Here is a 21,890-nt window from a genome sequence, read left to right on the forward strand (position 1 = left end):
GGGGAAGGAACACAGGCCCCGGGTACCTGATTGGCAGGAGCCCAGGGCACACTCAGTCAAAGTAAATCGGCTATTCAGCAAAAAGTGGGGGCATACCATGCAAGAAAGAGGGCACTTTTTCACAGGCGTACAAACTCTGCTGTAGGCACCTAGCGGATCAAGTATGGCAGTTGCATCCGGAGGTGGCAGAGGCAGTCTCCCACCAACTGGGAGAACCCTGGTCTGAACTTTTGGTTACTGCTGAGTGCGCAATATCAGCATGTCCACATGCCATAGTTTCTAAAGTAGCTCTCGCTCAGACGCGTTCCCTATAGACTGGAGCTCAAGACTCCTGTATGCCTTCCCACCATTGCCTCCTCTGCCCCAAATTCTGAAGATCCGGTACGACCAGGCCCAAGTCATCCTAGAGGCCCCATAAATGTCATGAGAATGTTTTACCCGTAACTCCTGGACATCTGTCCTCCTGTCAAGCTGCTGCTCCAGGGCTATCTTCTGTCGCAGCAGCAGGGTAGGGTGTTTCACACGGGCCTGCACACTATTCAACTCCATGCTTGGAGATTGAGCTGTGACATTTGACCTCCTTCAACCTGAAGTCATTGATTTCATTGTGGCACCAAGGTATCCCTCCACAAAATTAGTCTATGCTAGCTATTGGGACCAATTTGTGGTTTGGTGCAGCAACCCAACAAATTGACCTTTTGCAGGCAAAGTTGTCTGAAGTTTAATTGTTCTTTCAGTCCTTAGCCCTGCAAGAACTTGCTTTGGGCGCTGTTAATATCTTCTTAGCTGCTATTTCGGCACTTTTGTATGTGCACCCTGTAGGAAGGTGGAATCTGACTAATGGTTGCCCCCAACTTTTTGCCTGGTATTTGAGTGGTTTTTGACTAGTCTGGCTGGGATCCTGCTATCCAGGACCCCAGCCTATCTGCTTTCTCCCTAAAACTGATGCGAGTACTCTAGGTACAAACCTAATTGGATGCTGGGCATGCCCTACCAGTCCCTTGTAGATGGTACCCTAGGTACCCAGGGCATGGGTCCCCCAGTAGGCCTACCAGGGCTGCAGCACTTATTGTGCCACCCTGGGACAGCCATACAAACTGACACCACCAGACCACTACTGTAGTCTGGGTAAGGTGGTGCTAGCACCCCTTACGGGGTATAGGTATCCTATATCCCACCACATTACAACACATATACTCTCATAGGTCACCCCTATAGCAGCCCTTGGTAATCCTACAAGGCAGGGTGCTGAGGTATGTGTGAGGGGGGACCCCTACATGAGTAGGGCCTCTCTGCAACCTTCGTAAAATCGTTACTGGGTTGTTTGTAGTGTAGCCATACCATATACTCTTAACCGCATTATAAGTCTATTGCGATATCGCGACAACTTGAGAATGGCTACACAGAACCATATCGTGACTGAAGAAATCTCCCTTGGGATAAAGGAGTTATCCCCCTGCTTGGCAGGCACCTGAAACACTGTAAGTGACCCGGTTGGACCCTCGCTGCTCCAACGGACTTCGACGACTTCCAGCACCCTTGAGGTGGTTTTCCAGCGCATCCCAGAGGCCAGTGAGTGTGCTCAACGAGTTTGGGCACCGTGGACCGCGTGGGTGCAGAGTTCCCCAATACCCCAGGACACCGGCCACCTCTTGCATAGCACACAACCCTGACCAGTGGGGAAGTTGTGCTTTGGCCCGTTTTCGAGCCAACCACTCTACAGCAATTGTGCCAAAGACCAGCGCCCTAGCCCCCTCTGGTGGCCCGTGGGTGCCCTTTTACGCACGCCAAATTGCAGCCTCCCGCGGTCCCTTGTCTCTCGACTTGTGGACTCTAGCGGAGGTCTATCTTTGAAAACAAGAGTTCCCCTGGTTGCTCCAGGGTCACCCCGGCCATGATCACCCAGGCTTTAGATACCCATCCTTGTGTTCTTACGGGCAGTCTGGAGGATGATGTGGTGTGCTTTCAGAATTGGCTCACTGCACGTTTGGAAGCCTTGGCACCATCTTGCCAGGTTAGATCTGAACTGGCACGAGCATCAGCCCCGTGGTTCTCTGCTGCCTTGGCGGCCAAGAGAAGGCACTGCAAGAGGCTGGAGAGAATTTGGAGGAGGCACTATGATACATCGGCTAAGCAGTCTTACAGAGCAGCAGTGAAAGAATATCACAGGGAGCTCGTTGCAGAGAAAAAATCCTTTTTGGCCAGAAGGATCGAGGAAGCAGATAGCTCCTGCAAAGAGATCTTTAAGATTGTTAAAGAATTCACCTCTCCCTCCTGCTGCACTTCTGCATCTGCTTTCTCGGAACCTTGGATCATGGAGCTTGCAGTGTTTTTCACTAATAAAATACGTACTATCCAGTCAGCGTTGCAAGGAACCCAGATCATCTTGAGCACAGGTTCAGAGGTCGATGGCCTTTCCAACCCCTGGTTATGCCCACCAGCTATGCATATGGATTCTGTGGGCCCTACCCTGCACTGTTTTCCCTCTTTAGAGCCTCAGGCCTCGCTTGACCTTTTGTCTAGCCTGAAATCTGGCTCTCCTCTGGACCCTTGTCCCGCCAAGTGTCTCGCGACCCTGGCACCTGCCCTTAATCCGATCATCAACCCTCTCATTAATGCATCTTTGAAGTCGGGCAAAGTCCCCTCCTCCTGGAAACAGGCCTTAGTTCTTCCCCTTATTAAAAAACCAAATGCAGATGCTAAATTGCATTCTAATTATAGGCCAATCTCGCTGCTTCCTGCCCTGGCCAAGATCACTGAAAAGTGTGTTCATACCACCCTTACCAACTTTGTAGAGGGCAACTCCCTTTTACATCAGTCACAGTCTGGATTTAGATCTAACCTGAGCACTGAGACCGCTCTTCTTGAGGTTACTGAGATTGTGAAGGAGACCCTCGATAGGGGTGGAAAGGCCCTGCTTATCATGCTTGATTTGTCGGCGGCCTTCGACACCGTCCCCCACGACCTCCTCCTAATTAGACTCTGGGAGATTGGGCTGCGGGGTACGGTGTTCGCATGGTTTCAGTCTTTTTTGGCCGATCAGACACAAACGATCTGGGCTCCCCCTTTCTCCGCCCGGATGCCGCAGCTTAAGGTAGGGGTCCCGCAGGGCTCCATACTGAGTCCTTCCCTCTTTAATATCTTCCTTACACCTCTTGCGGCACGGGTGGAGGAGCTAGGGGCCCAGATCATATCCTATGCGGATGACACACAGCTCCTGTTCACTTGTGACAGGGGCTGTGACTTCGATGGAGCAGCCATTCGGAAGTGTTTGGAGTTTGTGTTTGACTGGTTTGGGAAAAATGGCCTCAAATGCAACTCCGACAAATCCGAGATATTGTTCTTTGGCTGTCCTGCAGACCCACGTTGGAAGCTATGGTGGCCTTCGGCCATGTCTCCCCCTGCCAGCGATTCGGTCACAGCGAAGAACCTGGGTATGATGGTCGATAACACTCTTTCCTTTAAAACCCAGGTTGCTGGCTTGACTGGGAAGTGCTTTGCCATCTTAAGGATGTTGCGCAAGTTTCTGCCCTATTTATCTTTGGAGCATAAGAAAATTACGGTGCAAGCATTAATTGGCTCGCGCCTAGACTACGCCAACATCCTTTACTTAGGTCTTCCTGAGTATCTGCTGACTCGTCTGCAGATAGTTCAAAATTCTGCAGCCAGGGCAATCTTCGGTTTAACTAGAAGATCTAGGGCCAGCAATCTCCTTGTCTCTCTGCATTGGTTGCCGATTCGTAAGCGTATCTTCTTCAAGACCCTAACTACAGCTTTTAGGGCGCTTCACAATTTCGGCGCTGAATATCTGCAGAGAAGGGTCAATTTCTATCTTCCATCTAGACCTCTGAGATCTGCTGCCCAGGCCAAGGCTATCGTTCCAACAGTGAAGCGTGCTCGCTGTGGAGGTCGCTCCTTTAGTTACCTTGCACCCCGCCTCTGGAACACATTGCCCTTGACGTTGCGGGTGTGCACCAATCTCTCGGTTTTTAGGAAAGGACTTAAAACCTATCTGTTTGCTTTGTAATGCTGTTATGGTTAATTCTGGTTATGTTTTTTGTTATGGCTGTTTGTTTGCTGCTGGTATTTGGTGTGATGATCTTTAGCGCCGGGACGCTCTTTGGAGCAGCTGAGCGCTCTACAAAACAAACAGTAACATAACATAACATAACAGGCCTGCTTTACAGTCTCCTCGAAGGAGACCTCTTCCAGACCTCGTGGGTCTGCACTGTAGCAGATTTGTTCATTCTTCGTGGGTTGCGGTTGCCAAGGCTTAGTGGATCCAATCTGGACACTAACACCGCAGCGACCCTCATCCGACGTGGGACAGTCGCCCTCCTGAAGCTGGCCTTCCTTGAAGCCTCCCGGAGCCCGTGGCTGCAGATCCAAGCTACACCACTTTCCACCTGAAGCACCCGACATCGAAGGGCTCATTGCTTTGAGCCTCCTGGTCACTTTGCCGTGACCCAGACACTGTCCCCTCTGCTTTCAGGTTCTTCTCTACGTTCTCCACATCTTTGATCTTCACGGCAGAAACGACCTATGCAGCCGGCTTCCCTGGGGCAGGTAACAGTGGTACCTCGGTACTCTCGTGGTTGTGGGCATCTCAAAAGCTTAAGTCTAAAGTTTTAACTTTGTACTCCTGCTAGAAGTATTTTTAAACTGTTTATTTCAAACCGCGACATTCTCCATAGGGTAACATTGAGATCCCGATAGCAGCTCTTTGCACTGCTCGCGTCTCCCGTGGGTCCCCTTCCTCATAACTGTGGGTGGATTCTGAAGGGGCAAGCGTTCCTGAATGCCCTAGGCATTGCCTGTAGAATTGTCGTGGTTCTTATACCACTATTTTAGTATATGGTTTGGTCCTCCCCTGGGGCCCATTGATTTCTGTGCTATTTATTGTGTTTATAAATGCTTGTTTGAAGTGTAACTTTGCCACTAGTCACATAAAACGACTGTGGGATTCTGTCTAGAATAAATACATATATTTTATATATATACCTGTGTGGGCTACTCTTTCATTTGGTTATTCAAGAGGTTATTATGGTAAAACAATAAGCTTAACACTCCTTCAAGACTTAGCCTGAAGGCTGCTCTCCACAGCTACCACTAGGATAGCTTTCTTTAAAGGTTGTCTTAAACGTATCATCAATAAGAGTCGAATTGGACTGGTGCCCCTATAACTAGGAACAGCATATGCCAGGCCAACTTCTCACACACCCCTTATGAGCCATTGCAAAGTTGTCCCTTGAGACTTCTGACCTTAAAGACCACCTTTCTTATTGCCATTACATCATCCTGACACCACTTTCTTTCCTGATGAGTTGATTTTAAGGACATGGGCTGCATTTCTACCTAAAGTAGTTATTCTTTTTCGTTTTGGTCAGGCTATCATCCTTCCGGTGTTTACTCCACCACATCTTTCCGAGGAGCAAGAGTAGATTGGTTGGATTTTAAGAGATTGAAGTTTCTGTATCGATTGTACCTAGGAACATCGAGTGGGCTATCACTTTGTAGGGTTTTTAGTAAGAAGGAAGGGCAAATCAGTGGAAAAACAGGTCATCTCCGTAAAGATTGTTCTTTGCAGAAACATCTGCTGTGCACTGGAGACAAAAGCAACGACCAGAAGGCTTGTAGGTTCAATTTTCCAGGGCCAAAGCAGTTTCCACTGTCTGCACACAGAGTGCCTTTCTTGGACTTCTGTCAGGCAGGTACGCGGACTTCGTTGCACACTTTCAGAAAGCAATACTACCTCAACAGTCTGGTTCGTTGAGGGGTGCATTTGACCCACTTAGTCCTGACGGACTTTTTGGTCTTAGCCAGTTCAAACCCACAACCTTTTTCAGCACTGCTATGGTATCTATTGACAAGGCGAGGAATCTGCGGTTAGAACAATCCATCAATAGGTCATGTTACTTACCTTCAGAAATAATCTATCTGGTGGATAACCTGTCCAACTCTATCACCTCCTTCCTGTGAATTAGACTCTTCAATATGTAAAATGATCCCACTAGAGATCTGCACTCTGGTCATACCAATTTGCCGATTTGCGAGGTTCAGGCCGTCTTGAAAGCAATTGATGTCAAAGCGAATGGGTGCTGCTTATTGGGCTAAATTAGTCACTTCTGGAGTGAAACTGTCAGTGTGGAACTGCATGACACCAAATTGCATCATGCGGGACAACACTGCTTTAAAAGGAATGATAGAGTGAGGATTCTGTGTTTAGAGTATCCACCGGAGAGATGGTTATTGACGAGAAGTAACTTGTTCATCTGGTCTAAGTAGTAAGCAAACAACCAAATTTCCTAGCTAGAAAATCTGTTTTCTATTTTACCAATTTTTTTGTCTGATTTGCTGTTTTTGTCCTTTAAAACACATCTAGTTCCAATAACTGCATTGTTGAAAGAGTCTCTGGTTAATTATCAATAAGCACTGCGATGAGGAATTGTTTTGGAGTGTTCACTCCACCACCAGTATCCGCTTTATATCCAAAATAATTTCTCTTCAAAATGCTAAAAAGGGCATTGTGTGGTTCTAATGCCCAATGCACAGGAGGGTAGGCAGCTAGTGCATCCCTTCAAATGAATGTTATCAACGTCATTTTCAGTGCAAATGGAGATAAATATTTAGGTTTATCAGAGTAATTGGAGTCTCTGTATATTTATCTTTGCCACTTTTTCTTACATTTCTACCACCAGGGTTCTTTGGATTGCTTTATTTGATGGGTGAGCTTGCTAATCTATAATAACATATTAATGGTCTTCCTGAGATGAACTCTCTTCCGCCTGCTGCTGCTTTGTACCTCTAAGCAGCCTTTTTAAAGTAGTCTTATTCCTCTCTAAAGAAGGAGCTGAACAAAAAAATAAATACTGGGGCTTACTGAGTGACTGATGTTTAATATACAATGATCGAGAACTATTACGAGTACATTTCCCTTCTACAGTTTCTTTCCTGGCTTTGGACATTGCTTGGAGGAGTGGGGCCTGCTAACAATTACAGCGGATTAGAAGAGTAGCCACACTGAGATATTTCTACAAACCTAGTACTGCAGCAATATTACAACTCGCAACAGAAATGTGTATGTTTAAGTTAAATGTTGAAATGTGTTTATATAGTTGCGCTTTTGAAATCTTGTTGATCTATGGCTTGTTTTAGGTGCCCATATCTGCACTGCAATTCTCTTGTAGATCAGAGACTGTGTGTGTTAAGGATCAATGTGGGTGGGGTGTGCTGGTATTAATAGGAGAAAAGATCCCGAACGTGGCAGGGAAGGAGAAAAAGACAGGGGTGGTAAAATCTGCATTGCTGCTGGCTATTTGTGTGGTTTGGTAGGGATGGGAAGGCAGAAATGATAGTTGCCATGAAGTTTTATTGGGGGGGGGGCTACCTTAGGTTGGAGGGGAGATCTTTTGCAAGGTATGTTAAGATTTGAGGCCATGACTAGGGCAGAAATTAGCAAATTCCTTGGGTGGAGAAAAGGATCCTGAAGACTAAAGGAGGTATGGGGTCTTCCAAATAAGGTTGCTGCTGTTTTGTGGTCTGTTGCAGACAGAGTTGGGCTAAAAAGAGATTAGGTTGTTAGTTTCATGGATTTCAGTTATTTTTCTGTCGGAGGCTAATATTTTTTTTAACAGTTTGCCCAGTACTTGCTGGAATATTTTGTTTTTTTTACCTATGTTATTTATGTAAACTTTGGCCTGGTGTCAGTGATTTCTCCTGAGGGGTTTGAGATGTATGTGCTTGTAATGGTTAGAAGTGATGCATGATTTATAATGTGCTTACCAATGCTGAATCAGTCCAGCTTTTAATTGCCCATTCCTCAGTCCTGCATTTTTATTGAGTTGCTTCCTTCCCAACACTGTTTTGTTACCCACTGTCCAGTTAAACATGCTTGAACAATTTTGGTTGTGATTTGATGCATTTTGTTGTACTGTTTAGAGTCCAAGATGGTTTTGAGATTTATGGTAGCTGTGATATTTTTCATCTACTTTTTTTTTTGGTGCCATCAAAATACAACTTGCGTGCCTACAACCCAACGGGCCGGCAGCAATGCAATAAAACCGCTTTACATCTTCCGCTATATCTCTTCGTCGTCCCATTACAGCTTATAGCGCATTTTTGTACTTAATTAGCTTAACCAAAGCAACAACCAGCCCTCCCCCCCACCCCACTCCTCTGCCATATACTAATCATCCAAGATCACGCTCAACTGGTCTTGCAGTCTACGTAGTTATCGTAAATTAGTAGGCTACCTTGTTCCCCCAAGTACTTCAGGAATTATTGAGGCTTTCCCCTTACATCTCCTGGTTAGTAATAATCTCCGCCGGAAATGACCTTCGGCTCCAGTCTGTGATGACCCCACCCATGCCCCCCCTTCCTATCCCCTTTGTAAGTCCGAGCCCCCCGCCTCTAGCCAGGCCACAAATGGTTGCCAGATATCCACCGGCCTAGATCTGCTTGGCATTAACTCCCAATAGTGCGATAACTGGTCTTTACAATAAACCACTGTATTTACCCATGCTGCTATTGTAGGGGCGTGTTTTTTCCAGTGGATTGCCACCTGCCTTTTCGCCAGCAGCAACAGCATGGCCTTAAGTTTACGGGAGGTCTTCGGGACTTCAAATGCGAACCCCAGAAGCGCCGTCAGCGGAGTGGCAGGTATCTCATGTTTCGTGATTTGTCGGACATGCTCAAACACTTCCTCCCAGTACCCTCCTATTGGGCCGCAGTCCCATGCTAGATGTGAGAATGTGGCACCAGGAGCCTCACACCTCCAACAGTTCGTGTTCAGGTGTATGCCCATGCGGTGCAACTGGGAGGGCGTGCGATATACTCTATGCAAAAAGTTAAAATGAATCAGCCGTTATCTATAATTGGGCGACAACTGTTCTAGTTGCGAACAGCAATAGTGCCACTGTTTATCCGTAATGTCAACGCCTTAGTCTTTCTCCCATTCTGCCTTGGCCTTGCACACCATTATCTGCGATTCCTTTTGTGTTATGCTGTATATACGTGTAATCCGTTTTCGAGGAGACTGATTCGCCAACACATTCTCAAGCGCAGGTAGCGCAGGCAGTGCCTGCGGAAAGGATACATATCTAGCACGGCATGCAGCTCTAAGCTGATAATACAAGAGAGTGTCTGACGCCGTGGGTTCCTGGGCCTCACACATCTGTTGTAACGTAAGGAAGGTATTGTCCGGATATAGATCCGCGCCCTTCTCCAGTTTGTGTGCTGTGGCTTGAAGTGTAACTGCTTTGTTCATTAGTGGAGTTAGTAGCGGTTTTCCCCCCAGCGGCATAGATGGTGCGTATAATTCCTCGAGTTTGGCCCTCTTAGCAATCCCTGTCCACGCCCACCTCAGTGCTTCCACCGTGTCAATTTTTAAATTGGGCCTTTTATAAGGTTGGTAGACCGCCGCGTTCAGCGGAGTAGGAGCTACTCTATCAGTTTCTATCGCTACATGTAGTTGGAAAGGTGTGGGGTGCTGCCAGAAGTGCAAATATTGAGCCTGAGCACTATTAGCATATCATTCGAAATCTGAGGCCGCTAGTCCCCCCTGGGCGAAGGGTAGTGTCAGCAATTTCCAGGATGCTCTCGGCTGCTTACCCGCCCATACCAAATCAAGAACATGGGACCTTAGCTTTTTGACAAAGTGCGTGTTTAACGGCATTGGGATGTTCACGAACAAATATAGGAGCTTGGGCAGAATCACCATTTTGATGATGGCTATACGCCCCATTAACGACAACGCTAGGTGTTTCCATTTCTGTATTTTGCCCTCTATCTAGTCCATCGCCCTCCCGTAATTTGCCAACCATATGTCTTGCAACGATCTGCTCATGCTCACCCATATTCCCAAGTACTTGACTTCCTCACTTGCCCACTGTATAGGGTATTCTGCGTCAAACTGGGAGGTGCCGTCAGTAAGCGGAAATATCACGGACTTAGACCAATTCACCTGAATGCCTGTAAGGCCACCATAACGAATAATCTCCCGCATAACTTCCACAAAATTGTCCCTAGGATTTGAAAGATATATCTTCATGTTGTCGGCGTACATGGAAATCAGCAGTCCTCTGGATGTGAACCCAATGCTTCTTTGCGTGTGATGCTGGCCGAGCCGCCAATGGTTCCGTAGCAATAGCGAACAGCAGTGGCGACAGTGGGCAGCCCTGTCACGTGCCTCTAGTCATAGTGAAGGGTGCCGATACCTGTCCATTAACTCGTACCAGTGCCACAGGGTTTGTATACAGCAGCTGTATTTGCTTAATAAACAAGGGGCTGAATCCCATGCGAGGCAGCAGGACAAAAAGAAATCGCCATTCCAATGAGTCGAATGCCTTCGTGGCATCCAGCAATGCGGCAACGGCTTAGACATGAGGGGCCAGATAGTGCAGGATGCCAAACAGCGTACGCAGATTGTGGGCAGTCGATCTGCCTGGTATGAAACCAGACTGGTCTGGCAGTGCTATCTGCGGCAACATGGGCTGCAACCTATTCGCTACGAGTTTGGCATAGATTTTAGCATCCAAATTTATGAGGGAGAGCGGGCGGTACGATTCAGGCATTTTAGGATCCTTATCCGGTTTCAGCAGCGTTATAATGGTAGCCTTTCTAAGGGTCGGGGGAAGGACACCGGTGTCCATGGCCTCTAGATATACCTGCCACAGTCTTGGTGCCAGGATATCTGAGTATTCTTTATAAAAGGCCGCCGTTAGTCCATCAGCCCCCGGAGCCTTCCCAGCTGGCATACTGCTTATTACTTGCCTTACGTCATCCACCGTTATGGGAAGTTCCATGTACTGTCTGGCACTGTTGCTAAACCATGCCAATGCCATGGTATCCAGGTAGTCCACTATGTCTGACTGGGAAGGGTTAGTCTTAGACGCGTACAGCGTTTCATAATACCGGGACATCGTATTCAAAATTTCTGGCGGTGACCTAACCAAGCCCCCGTCTTCCGTAGTTAATTCCGTTATGTAGTCCGCACCCCCAGGTGGTCTGAGTAGTCCCGCCAATGTTTTCCCTGCTCTGTCTCCCTTACCATAGCACCTTGCCTGTGCAGATTTGTATAGGTACGCTGTTTCCCTCTCTGCTTCCACCTGATAGTCCGATATTTTAGTCCGGATCTTCGCCAAATTAGTAGGATCTGGGGAGCCGCCCTGCATTCGCTCCAGTTCCCCAATCTCCATCTCCCAATCTCCTCAATGTGGTTCGTATGTCTTTGAGTACCCCTGTCTTGAGCGCTATACATTCGCCACGTATCACAGCTTTGAATGCTTCCCATACAGTGCCAGGTGATTCCACAGTGCCCTCATTCAGTGCGAAGTAATCCTCAATTTTCCCCCGTAATTATTTTCGGAAGACCTGGTCTTGCAATGCCCCAGAAGGAAATCTCCAACTGAACGGAGCTATGTATGGGCCTGGCACTTTGAAGGTCAGCTGTACAGGAGCGTGGTCCGATAATGTATGCAGGAGATGGTCAACCTCCGTTACCCACGTGTGCATATTCCTAGACAACAACCAGAAGTCAAGCCTAGACCAAGCGCCTTGATGGTGGGCCACACAGGTGCCCTCTCTGTGTGGGGTGTAACAGTCTCCAAGAATCTAAGTGCATGTCAGCTATAATGTCGTTTAGTAGCGTCGACGCCCTCTGGTGGTGCTCAGGTGATGTGCCCTGCCTGTCGGCCACATCCGAGAGGACTGCATTAAAGTCACCCCCCCATATAATCGACGTGTAACTAGATGCTTGCATCATGTGCCCTATATGCCGAAAGAAATCCGGGTCATCAGTGTTAGGACCATAGGTGTTTATGATCATCGTGGGTGTATTGTATAATGTACCCTGCAGCAGAATGTATCGTCCTTTCCTGTCTATCACTGGGCTGTGAGTACGCCATTGTAGACCCCTGCGCACCAGTATTGCTACACCACGTGAGTAGTTAGAATAGCCCCCAGCCACTGTCTCCCCCATCTCTTGTGGCCAAGCATACCCAGAGTGCTATCCGTCAGGTATGTTTTGTGCAGCAGACATACGTCTATACCGTGTCTAATGAGATATGAATGGACCAGCCTCGCCTTCCGTCGGTCATTGAGACCTCTCACATTCCAAGTAATACATTTTAAAGATGACCTCTTTGCATTACAAACCCGGTACACCAACACTACCACAATCTCCGGGCCCTCCAGGTCACCCCCGCAAGGCATCCCCTGTCCAAAGCACTCTGCATCAGCATCCCAGTCGTGCCCACATGCGGACCCGACATCTCTTAGCAACCAACATCGTCCTCTGAGTGTCTTTATCATTTGGCACATACCCAAAAATTGGTTTAACCTTTTTCCCTCTTCCCCAACCACGCCAACCCCCCACACAGGTTGTGATTTACCCCCCCCCCCTCCCAATTACCCAAACATGTATACAATAGCCCCATAAAAGGAGCCCAAAGGGAATCATCCCATGGGGAACGCAGGTCCGCCGGCATAACACCCCTGCACTCATGGCAGGGTGGCCAAGCTTGTCATTTACTGCCCCAAGACTAGTGCCATGATGATTTTGTCCATAGCCACACATGCACTGGTAGAACCCTAGCGAAACCAAATAGCTCAATACCACCTAGCTATTAACTGCAACATTCAGTGAACGTATCTTACAGTTCAATCATCACAACACTATATCGCAAAGTTATGGACTTATCTGCCCAAGCGGTGTACCCCTCCAGTTCGTTCAGTCGTCACTCAGATTGCTCGCCTCATTCGGGTCCCTAGGCTTTTGCATTTGTCTCTGTTCTTTAGCCAGCTGTTTAGCATACGCCAGCGCAGCCTTCGCGTCTGTGAAGAAGGCCGGTTTACCAGGGCCCTGCACCCTCAGCTTGGCTGTGTATATTAGCGAGTATTTAGTTCCGATCTGCTGTAAAATCTTTTTGGCTGGCAGGAATTCTTTTCTGGCCGCTTGACCCTGCAATGTGAAGTCCGGGTACAAGGCAATGGAGTTTCCATCGTATTGCACACCTCCTTTCTCCAGCGCTGCTCTAAGGATCTCATCCCGATCTCTGTAGTTAAGGATTCTTGCCAGGATAGGTCTCGGAGGGGCCCCTGGCTGGGGACCTAGTGTTCTGTGAGCCCGCTCTATTAGGAACATGGGGGACAAGGAAGGGCCAAAGAGGTCTTTCATCATGGTCTCCATGTGGTGTCCATGTTCTGAATATCCGTGGTTTCTGCTACGCCTGTGATGTGCACGTTGTTCCTCCTCGATCTTGCTTCTAAATCTTCATTCTTCGATCGGATTACTTGCAGCACGGCATCCATTTCACGTAGCTGCTTGGCTAGTTCCGTCTGCCCTTCTTCCGTCTCTGTGACCCTAGTTTCCAACACACCCATTCTCCCTTCCTGCTTGTCCATCCTCTGTGTTATCCGGTCCATACGGTCTGCAAGGGAGTCCATTTTTGAATCCAGGCCCTGAAGGCTGGCCTTGAGGTCCTTGAACATAGATCGGATGTCCTCAGCTGGGGGTATTGAAGCAGCACCCTCCTCCACCTGACTCTGGTGGCTGGTCTCACCCTCCGTCGCCTTGGTGGCCTTTTTGTCGAAAGTCAGCCTGGTCTGCCTTGTGTCAGGTTTCACCATCTCGGCCGTCGTTTATTCCTTTCCAGTAAGAACTGCCATGAGCTATCCACTTGTCCACACGGGATACTTCTGCAAAGCGTATATCCAAGCCACCGGACACCGATTCCAGAGAAGCAAAGCACAGCTCCGAAGGCCACCACACGCCGCTATCTCCTCAGGATATCAATAGGGCATGAACGCACATCACTGTCGCTGTTACGTAGCATCAAACAACTGCTATCTGCCGACCACTGCCCCGTCAGGCCACCCCAGGCCGTGTGCAGCGTAGTCTATGCCAAGTGGGGGGCCGACTCTGCCACACCACTGGACCCACTGAAGCGTTGCGCTGTAATATCTGGCCCCCACAATCACATAGTCCGCACCATCGCCGAGTCACTTCCCGATCCAGTCCAACAGGAAAGCAGCCACAGACAGCAACAGCAAGTCTCCACTTTGCCACAGCCCCTGAAGCGACTCCTTGTGCGTCTCGCGTTGGCCTGCGTGCTGACCCTACCGCACAACAAACGACCGAGAAGTAATTGCTCCAATACTGTGTGCCACCTCCTTTGTTCCTGCCAGTCCTTCACCGCGGTGTCTCCAGCTCACTCCGCCAATACAGCGGCCTACGGGCACCGCGCAATGTCTTCCTCAACGCGTGTGCTCCAATGGCGATAAACCTCATTCATATGCGGCCCAGCTAAAGGTTTATGGCCTGACGGGGATCCTTTTTGGGTTCCATGTGCAACTGCCACTCTTGGGTGCCAAAACGGGGGGGGGGGGGGGGGGGCAGTCTCCGCCTACCCACCCGTGCTAAATGTTGGCTGCCTCCAATGGTCCCTGCTCACCTCTGCAGCATGCCCCGTCTCTGCCCCCGTTCTCCACACTCCTACCTCGGGGACTCGATATTCTCCACTCCTCCAGGCTTCCGGACTGGCTGCTTCACCGCCACCCGTTCGCTTCAGTCAGGCGGCGGCCGGCATCTGCTGACCTTCCGTTCGGAGGCTCTCCGGAGCCGCTGGTACGTGTCCGCGTCACCCAACCGCCACACAGGGACGCAAAGGCCCTTAGGTCCCGGCTTCTACGAGTTCAGGCGCGGGCTTTCCTCCTTCGCGTCGCTGTCTCTGCTGGCCCAAACCGCTTCCACAAACCTACTCCGGGGATGGCGCTGCACCCACCAGACAATGGGACAACAGTTGGCACCCACCTAGGGCAACTATGACTGATCAATGCAGGATTTATTCAACTCTGCCGGCGGAGCCGCTTTAGTGCGTGGCCATTTAGCTGCTCAGAGAAGCCACGCCCCCATATTTTTCATCTACTTGATTGGTGTGCATGCAGATGTTTTGACAGAATGCTTTTGTTTGATAGCATGGAGAATGCCATGTGCTTCCCGACAACAAGCCTTTGTGCAATGTTATGGATCCTTTGACAAAGAATAATCCACGTATTCTAGTTTAATAAGCATGTTCGAAAGTGAGGAGGAGCAAAATAGCAAACCTTCAGCTGTGCAAATCTGGTTGATTTTGTTTTGTAGGGTTCGGGGTCAAAGTTTGGAAACCTTTGTGATAAGGCAATTGTTGAGGATCTTTGGCACTACAGGTCGAAGTCTGTGGTATTCATTGTTTTCTTCACAGCGGTGGGGTAGTGGCCTGTAGAAGAAGGGCAAAACATTTGTGCGATTGCAATGGGTTTGGGTGCAGTTTTGACTAGAAAATCACTTTGAGGTGGTGTTAGCCATTCTTAGTTTTATTTCAGTATGACACCTGGTGTGACTGTGTCGATCTGTGGTGTTCAAGACTGGAGAAACTTCGTCTGATTGAAGCATAGAAGGCTGAAAGTTTTCATTAGTGGAAGGATAGGGAGGGGAAGTTTTGGTTTTTAAAATTCAGAAATATGCTGTATCTTGTCACCTGCAAGAGTAAATGTGGATGTGACGTTGGTGAAATGAACACGATTTGATCTCTTTTTGCTGAGAAAGTGTGGATTCAGGTGATGCTAGTCTCGGACTACTAGAGTTTCATGTTATTAAGAGCTGCAGTCAGTTCATTTTATTATAGCCTTATAGCCCACAGTAGCAGGCTATACCGGCTATTAAAGGCCCGCTCCAGCGTTAAAGGCCTGAGCCGAAGGCGAGGGACTTTAACAAGGGAGCAGTACTTTAATGGCTGGTATAGCCCAGCTATGAAGGGCTATAAGGCTATTAGAACATTCTGCCACTAGAGGGCAGAATGTTCCCACAAATAAAACAAAAGCCTGTCGGAGTTTGAGGGGTTTTAAATCCCCTCGGGCTCCGAGAGGTCTTTGAAAACACCATTGCAATGTTGCTTTGCAGGCCTGTACCGGCCCGTAGAAGCACGGAGCACTCCATTGTAATCAATGGAACTCCCAACATTCCAGTGTTCTAATATGGTTTATTGTTAATGAGCTGCAGGGTGGCATAATAGGCTGTGTGACGTCAGCAAAGGCTATTGGTGTTTCATCGCAACTCTGCTTGGGTCTTTGTTTAATTTAATTACATGCTGTCTTTATCTCTTTAGTTATGCTCTCAACATCCTTTTATTACAGGTGAAAGTTCCTTTTTGATGCATCACTAGCAGTGGAATCACAGGAGAGGCAGACCTTAGGTGAGTACTCAAGATTGTGCTGTATAAATAGCGGTTTGCTTATATATGTTGCTACAGATGCTGTTTGCAGTGATGTGCTTAGGAGTGTTGCTAGGAAGGGGGTTTATGACCCATCTATGAGCATTTATAATGGATTCCTGTCGGGCAACTTAAGGCTGGGATTTTGTAGCTGTGCTGAGATTAAATCTCCTGTAGTAACCCACGGTACAGCTGGTATGTGCTAGCCTTTTTGCAGATTGGATAGGTACACACATTGGTATATTGTTAAAACCATATTAAAAATAAAGCTGTATGTTCTTTAATAACCGAGAACTGGGCTGTTGAACCTGTAATAGCACTGTTGTCAATGCTCTGGACTGATCATGCTTTCATATTTATTCATTCAGGCGTACAATTGTGACCTAATCCTGTGGGTTACAAGCATGTATATTGTTTCTGGAATTTTACTTGCATAGTCCTTACTCTGTGACAAAGCGCAAAAGCACATTAATAGCATTTTATGTTGTGGGGTGAGTCCTTGGGTTGGAACAGTAGTGAATTGCTGGGCTATGTGAAAAATGTTTTGTTGTGTGTGATTGACCATTTGTTTCTGCTTTAAATCTAGTAATGGAGGAAAGATAAGTGAGGGATTGAATACATGTGCTTTATATTAATGTATTGCCTGGTTGTAAGTTTGTGGGTCATTACTGTGGTTTGTGAGGGAAGCACATTGGCATCATGCTTGATGTGTAGTGCTATACGCTGCTCGTGTTGCTTTGCTTATATGTGGAGTGGAATTGAGGGAGGGGGTGGTGTAGTGCTGTGCACATGGTCTTTCAGTCTTATTGAGTATAGACATTCTGGTTCTTTGGGTTTGAGTGTAGAGTAGCAACGGTTAGGCATGTCTGAATACAGATAGCCATGGTAAGTGATCTGAAGGGTCCACCCTGGAACTACAGGGCAGGCACCTTCCATTGTGCACTGGATACTGACAGCAAGTGTATATGCGTTGTACAGTCTGTCCAGATGTGACCAGTGGAATCAACAGAGTGAGTATGTAGTGCTTCTGTGTAAAAAATGCTAGTACGGTGTAAGGAAGTGCATGGTTGCCCCACTTTTTTCTAAACTGCTGATGTACTTTGAGTGTGCCCTGGGTTCCTACCAAACAGGTACCCAGGGCCTATGTTTCACTAAACTGCATCAAAAACAAAACCCAATTGGCACTCTTTAACCACAGGTCAGTCCCTTGTAAATGGTACCAGTGGGCACTATGGCCAGGGAAGGCCTCCAAGGGCTGCAGCACTGATTGTGCTACCCTTAAAGGCACTATACACCCCACCCCCCCTCTTTTTGGAGGCTGTGTGTTTTGGCGCAGAACAAAGTGAAGAGTTGACATGGCACACATCCCTGTGTGCCATGCCTACAACTCACTGCCCTGGCATAGGTCAGTCACCCCTCTAGCTGGGTGCACTATTCCAGTGGTGAGGGTACAGGTGCATGAGCCCTGTACCCCTACAGTGTATAAGCCAATTCTTAGACATTGTAAGTGCAGTAATGCCATTAAGAGTATATGGTGTTGGGAGTTAGTCATTACGAACTCCACAGCATCATAATTGGGTCCCTGAGGAGGCCTGGACTGTGTTCTCCCAGGCAATGAAAGATGGGAGAGATTCAGCAAAGTTCACCATTAGGTGTGGCTTACATATGACTGACTCGTTGGGTAGAGCAATTAAGCTGACGGTGGCCTTGCGGCGCAACGCCTGACTGAAAACGTCTGGCTTCTCGAGTGATGTCCAGGCCAACCTCATGGTCCTTTCCTTTGATGGCATTAGTCCCTTCGGAGAGAAGGCAGACTCTGCATTGGAGCGTTCAAGGAAACTTGTACTAATGCCAGATCCTTGGGCCTCTAGTTAACACCTTGCACCATGTCTGCCTTTCTCTCCTTTCAGCCATTCCCCAGTCACTGTCATGCACGGACTCCCCAAGTTGTCCGAAATGGACGCAGCACATTCCGACCTCATGGGAATGGTAACTAGAAGTTGTCTGCCACCCAGACCCAGGCTGCTGCAGCCTCCAAGTATTCCTCGTTTAGTTCTGCAAGACCATGCCAGTCCAGTTGAAGGGAGAATTCAACATCTCCGTTGGTGGTCCATAACATCGGGAAGCTGGGTCTTGCAGATCATTCAGGATGGCTGTCCTCTTCTTTCTTTTCCTCCTCCTTACCGCCAACTCGAGCGGCTGGTAGAGGATCATCTGTTATTATTCCGAGAGGAAGTTACACCTCTCTTGGCCAAGAGAGCTATAGAGAAGGTTCTGATACAAAAAAAGAACAAAGATCTACGTCCTATCCTGGACAGTCCATCTCTTCCTCAAAAAGGAGAAATTCAGGATGCTCACGTTGGCTTCGGTCTGGTCTGCCTTATTTCAAGGAAACTGTCTGGAAGCACTGGACTTGCAGGTTGAGTATTTACACATCCCTATCCTGCCAGCCCACAGGCGTTACCGGCAGTTCAAGGTAGACCACAAGCACTTTCACTGTTCTCCTCTTTGGCCTTATCAGCGCCCCTCATGTGTCCACCAAGGAGATGGCGGTAGTTGCAGCTCATCTTCGCAGGTTAGAGGTATCAGTCCTCCCCCCTACCTAGACAGCTGTTTAAGGTGCCCACACCCCAGGCTGTTGTCTCCTACCCCCAGACTACTGCGGACCTCCTGCATTTACTGGGGTTCTCTATAAATGAGCTGAAGTCACACCTGACTCCTTATCAAACACTTCAGGTGTTCTGGACACAGTGCAGGTTTGGACTAATCCTCCTGAACAGCAAGTCGAGGAAATTCGGCCTATGGTACCGATGTTCCAGCCTCTATCCTGGACTTCGGTTAGAATGACTCTGAGGCTCCTGGGACTCTGCATCATGTTGGTAAATAATTCCATATGACGTATGTGAGCTCTGCAGTGCACCTGAAATTTCAGTCGGCGCAACATCTGGGGAATCTCTCTGACATGGTTCAGATCTCGGAAGGAATTGCATAAGACCAGCAGTGCTAGTTGATGAACCACGATTAGGTCAGAGGCAGCCCCCTCTCCCTTCCTTAACCAGATCTCACAGTAGTGACAGATTCATCACTTCTGGGCTGGGTCGGCAATCTGGGAGAGGTGGAGATGAAGAGACACTGGTCTCTGGCAAAGTTGGGGCACCACATCAACTTGTTGGAGCTTTGGCAATCTGTCTAGCATTGACAGCATTTCTTTCCTCTCTCAAGGGCAAGTTGGTGCAAGTGTTCACGGGGAACACGTTAGCCATGTGATACTGCAACAAGCAGGGCGGGGTAGGGCCCTTCGCCTCTGGATATGGTTGGAATAGCAGGGCATAACCCTGGTGGTTTAACACCTGACACATTTTCTGAACACCAGGGTGTACGATGCCTAGTGGATAATGGATGCTGCCTCCAGTTGGTGGTGACCTACGGTCTTTTTCAGCAGTGGGTAGAGTCTTTGTTAGATCAGTTCGCCTCTGAAGAGAACACGCAATGTCAGCAGTTTTGCATGCTTTAGTTTTCAAGGCGGCTATTACTCGGCACCGCTTTTCGTTGCAAGTGGAGCTCAGGCTTCCGGTGCACCTTTCCGCACATACCACTTCTGCCCGGAGTTCTCGAGGATCAAGAACTATTGGGCCAAAGTCATTCTTGTAGGTCTGGCCTGAGCACCGACAGTCTGGTATCCAGAGCTGCTTCAAATGAGGATCGATCCTCTGATCAGGCTGCCTCTTCGGTAGGGTCTTCTGTTGCAGGAGAAGGTCCTCCACCCGACCCTGTCAACTCTCCACCTCCGTGCGTGGAGATTGAGCGGCTACAGTTGATAGCTTTCGACCTTCCTCCCAGAGTATGTAATGTAATCTTGGCAACCAGGCATCCCCCCACTAAGATTGGGCTCAAAGGGCTTCACCCCCCCCCCCCCCCGGTCGCGTGTGGCTCGTGTGAGACGCCTTCCCGGGCACACACAGCCGCACCAGAGTTCTTCACAGGTCTTTAAAAGACCATTTGCTTGTTGAGGAGGCTTTGTTGTTTTTTCACCCCTTCTTAGAGCCCCTGCAGCGCCACCTGTTGCTTGAAGAATTAGCCCCTCCCTCTGAAATTTGGCTCTAGTTGCGCCTCTGACTAAGATGGTATACACCTGCTGTTGGCAAACAATTGTAAATTATTGCACTGAGGGGCCGAAGTCTTCACACTGAGTTGGGTAAGAGACGACATAAGAAAATTCGAAGAAGCGTTTGCGCTCTCAGACGTCGGTCTCCGGACGCGGATGAGGGGGCTGAGGGGATTACCCCCCCCCCCCCCCACCACCCCTGTGGCTCCGTTGGAGTCTGTGAGTCCCGCGGCCTGCCCACCTTATCCGGGTCCGTCAGCGACTCCGGCCCAGGTGCAAGACTTTCTTGCTGCCATGGACTGCCTTTTCAGGCCTCTGGCTCCCACGGTCCCAGCTGAGGGCCCTTGCTCTGACACCGGCGGCTCCGGCCCCGCAAGGCCCTCTGCCGGCGGCTCTGGCTCCGGCGCTGCAGGGTCATCCCCCAGCTGCTCCGGCACCTCCTGTGGCTCCGTTCCTGGCGCCGTCATGGGTCCCGTTCGTCCCACCTCCGCCCTTGCCCGGGTTTCCGGACAATTTTGCGCCGGGTTGGGACCCTAATTGGGACATGGGGCCAGATCGGCGCAGTTCCCGGTGCCATTGGACCGTTTGTATTCCCCCTGTCCCTCCCCCGCCGCAGCCGCCTATGCCTCTGGCGGTGGAGGAGGGGGGACGACTGGGAGGGGTCTGAGGATCCTCTTGCACGGCAGTGCGAGTCTGAACAGGAGTGGGCGGAGGAGTCTGAGGAGGCAGGTGGCCTTGACCTCTCTTCTGAGTCTGGTTTTCTGTCTCCTCCGGCTGTCATGGAGGAGGGCACCACATATACTGTTGTGCTCCGTAGAGCAGCTGAGGCCCTTGGCCTTGATCTGCCTACTGTCACCCTCAAAATCAACCTCCTCACTGAAGTTCTTCAGCTGGCGGAAAGTTCTATGGAACCTCTGCTTCTGTTCAATGAAGCGTTAACGGATGTTTTGAAGGGCACCTGGTCTAGACCAGCCACAGGGGTTCCTGTGGATAAGAACGTGGCCAGGCATCATCGCCCGCTCCGTGTTACCCCGCCTTTTTAACGAACCATCCAACTCTGGTGAGCCTGGTCATCCAGGCCTCTACTTCCCAAAACGCATTCCCTACTGCCCCGCCGGGTAAGGAATCAAAGAAGCTGGAGCAGTTTGGCAAGAAATTGTTTTCCTCTGCCAGCTTGGGGCTACGGTCAGTCAACACCGCATGCCTCCTGGGCCGCTACTCTCATGCTGTGTGGGACACTGTGGCGCAGATGCTGCCCCAGTGTCCGGAGAAGGTTCGGGCTGTACTTTCCCAAGCTGTTGCGGAGGGGAAGGACGCCGCAAAGTTTGCCATCCGGTGTGGGCTGGACACCGCGGACTCTCTGGGTAGTGCGATCTCCACAACAGTGGCCCTACGTCGCCATGCTTGGCTTCCGTCCACCGGGTTTTCAGGGGATGTTCAGAGTTCCCTCATGGACATGCCCTTTGATGGTACTCGCCTGTTTGGCGATAAGGCAGACAGTGCGCTGGAGCGTTTTAAGGACTCTCGGGCTATGGCCA

The 21,890-nt window shown here is 49.3% G+C and overlaps 1 protein-coding gene across 1 annotated transcript in view; it reads left to right on the plus strand.

The window, feature by feature from the left end:
* The window catches only part of SRCAP (Snf2 related CREBBP activator protein), a 1,742,136-nt gene that overhangs the window by 66,327 nt on the left and 1,653,919 nt on the right, over positions 1 to 21,890 (plus strand). The window contains exon 2 of the mRNA XM_085618450.1: positions 16,171 to 16,229. The gene's annotated coding sequence lies outside the window, so the exon portion shown is untranslated. The remainder of the gene's footprint in view (positions 1 to 16,170; positions 16,230 to 21,890) is intronic.

This window comes from Triturus cristatus, chromosome 7, assembly GCF_964204655.1.
Source record: "Triturus cristatus chromosome 7, aTriCri1.1, whole genome shotgun sequence".
NCBI classification, from domain to species: domain Eukaryota; kingdom Metazoa; phylum Chordata; class Amphibia; order Caudata; family Salamandridae; genus Triturus; species Triturus cristatus.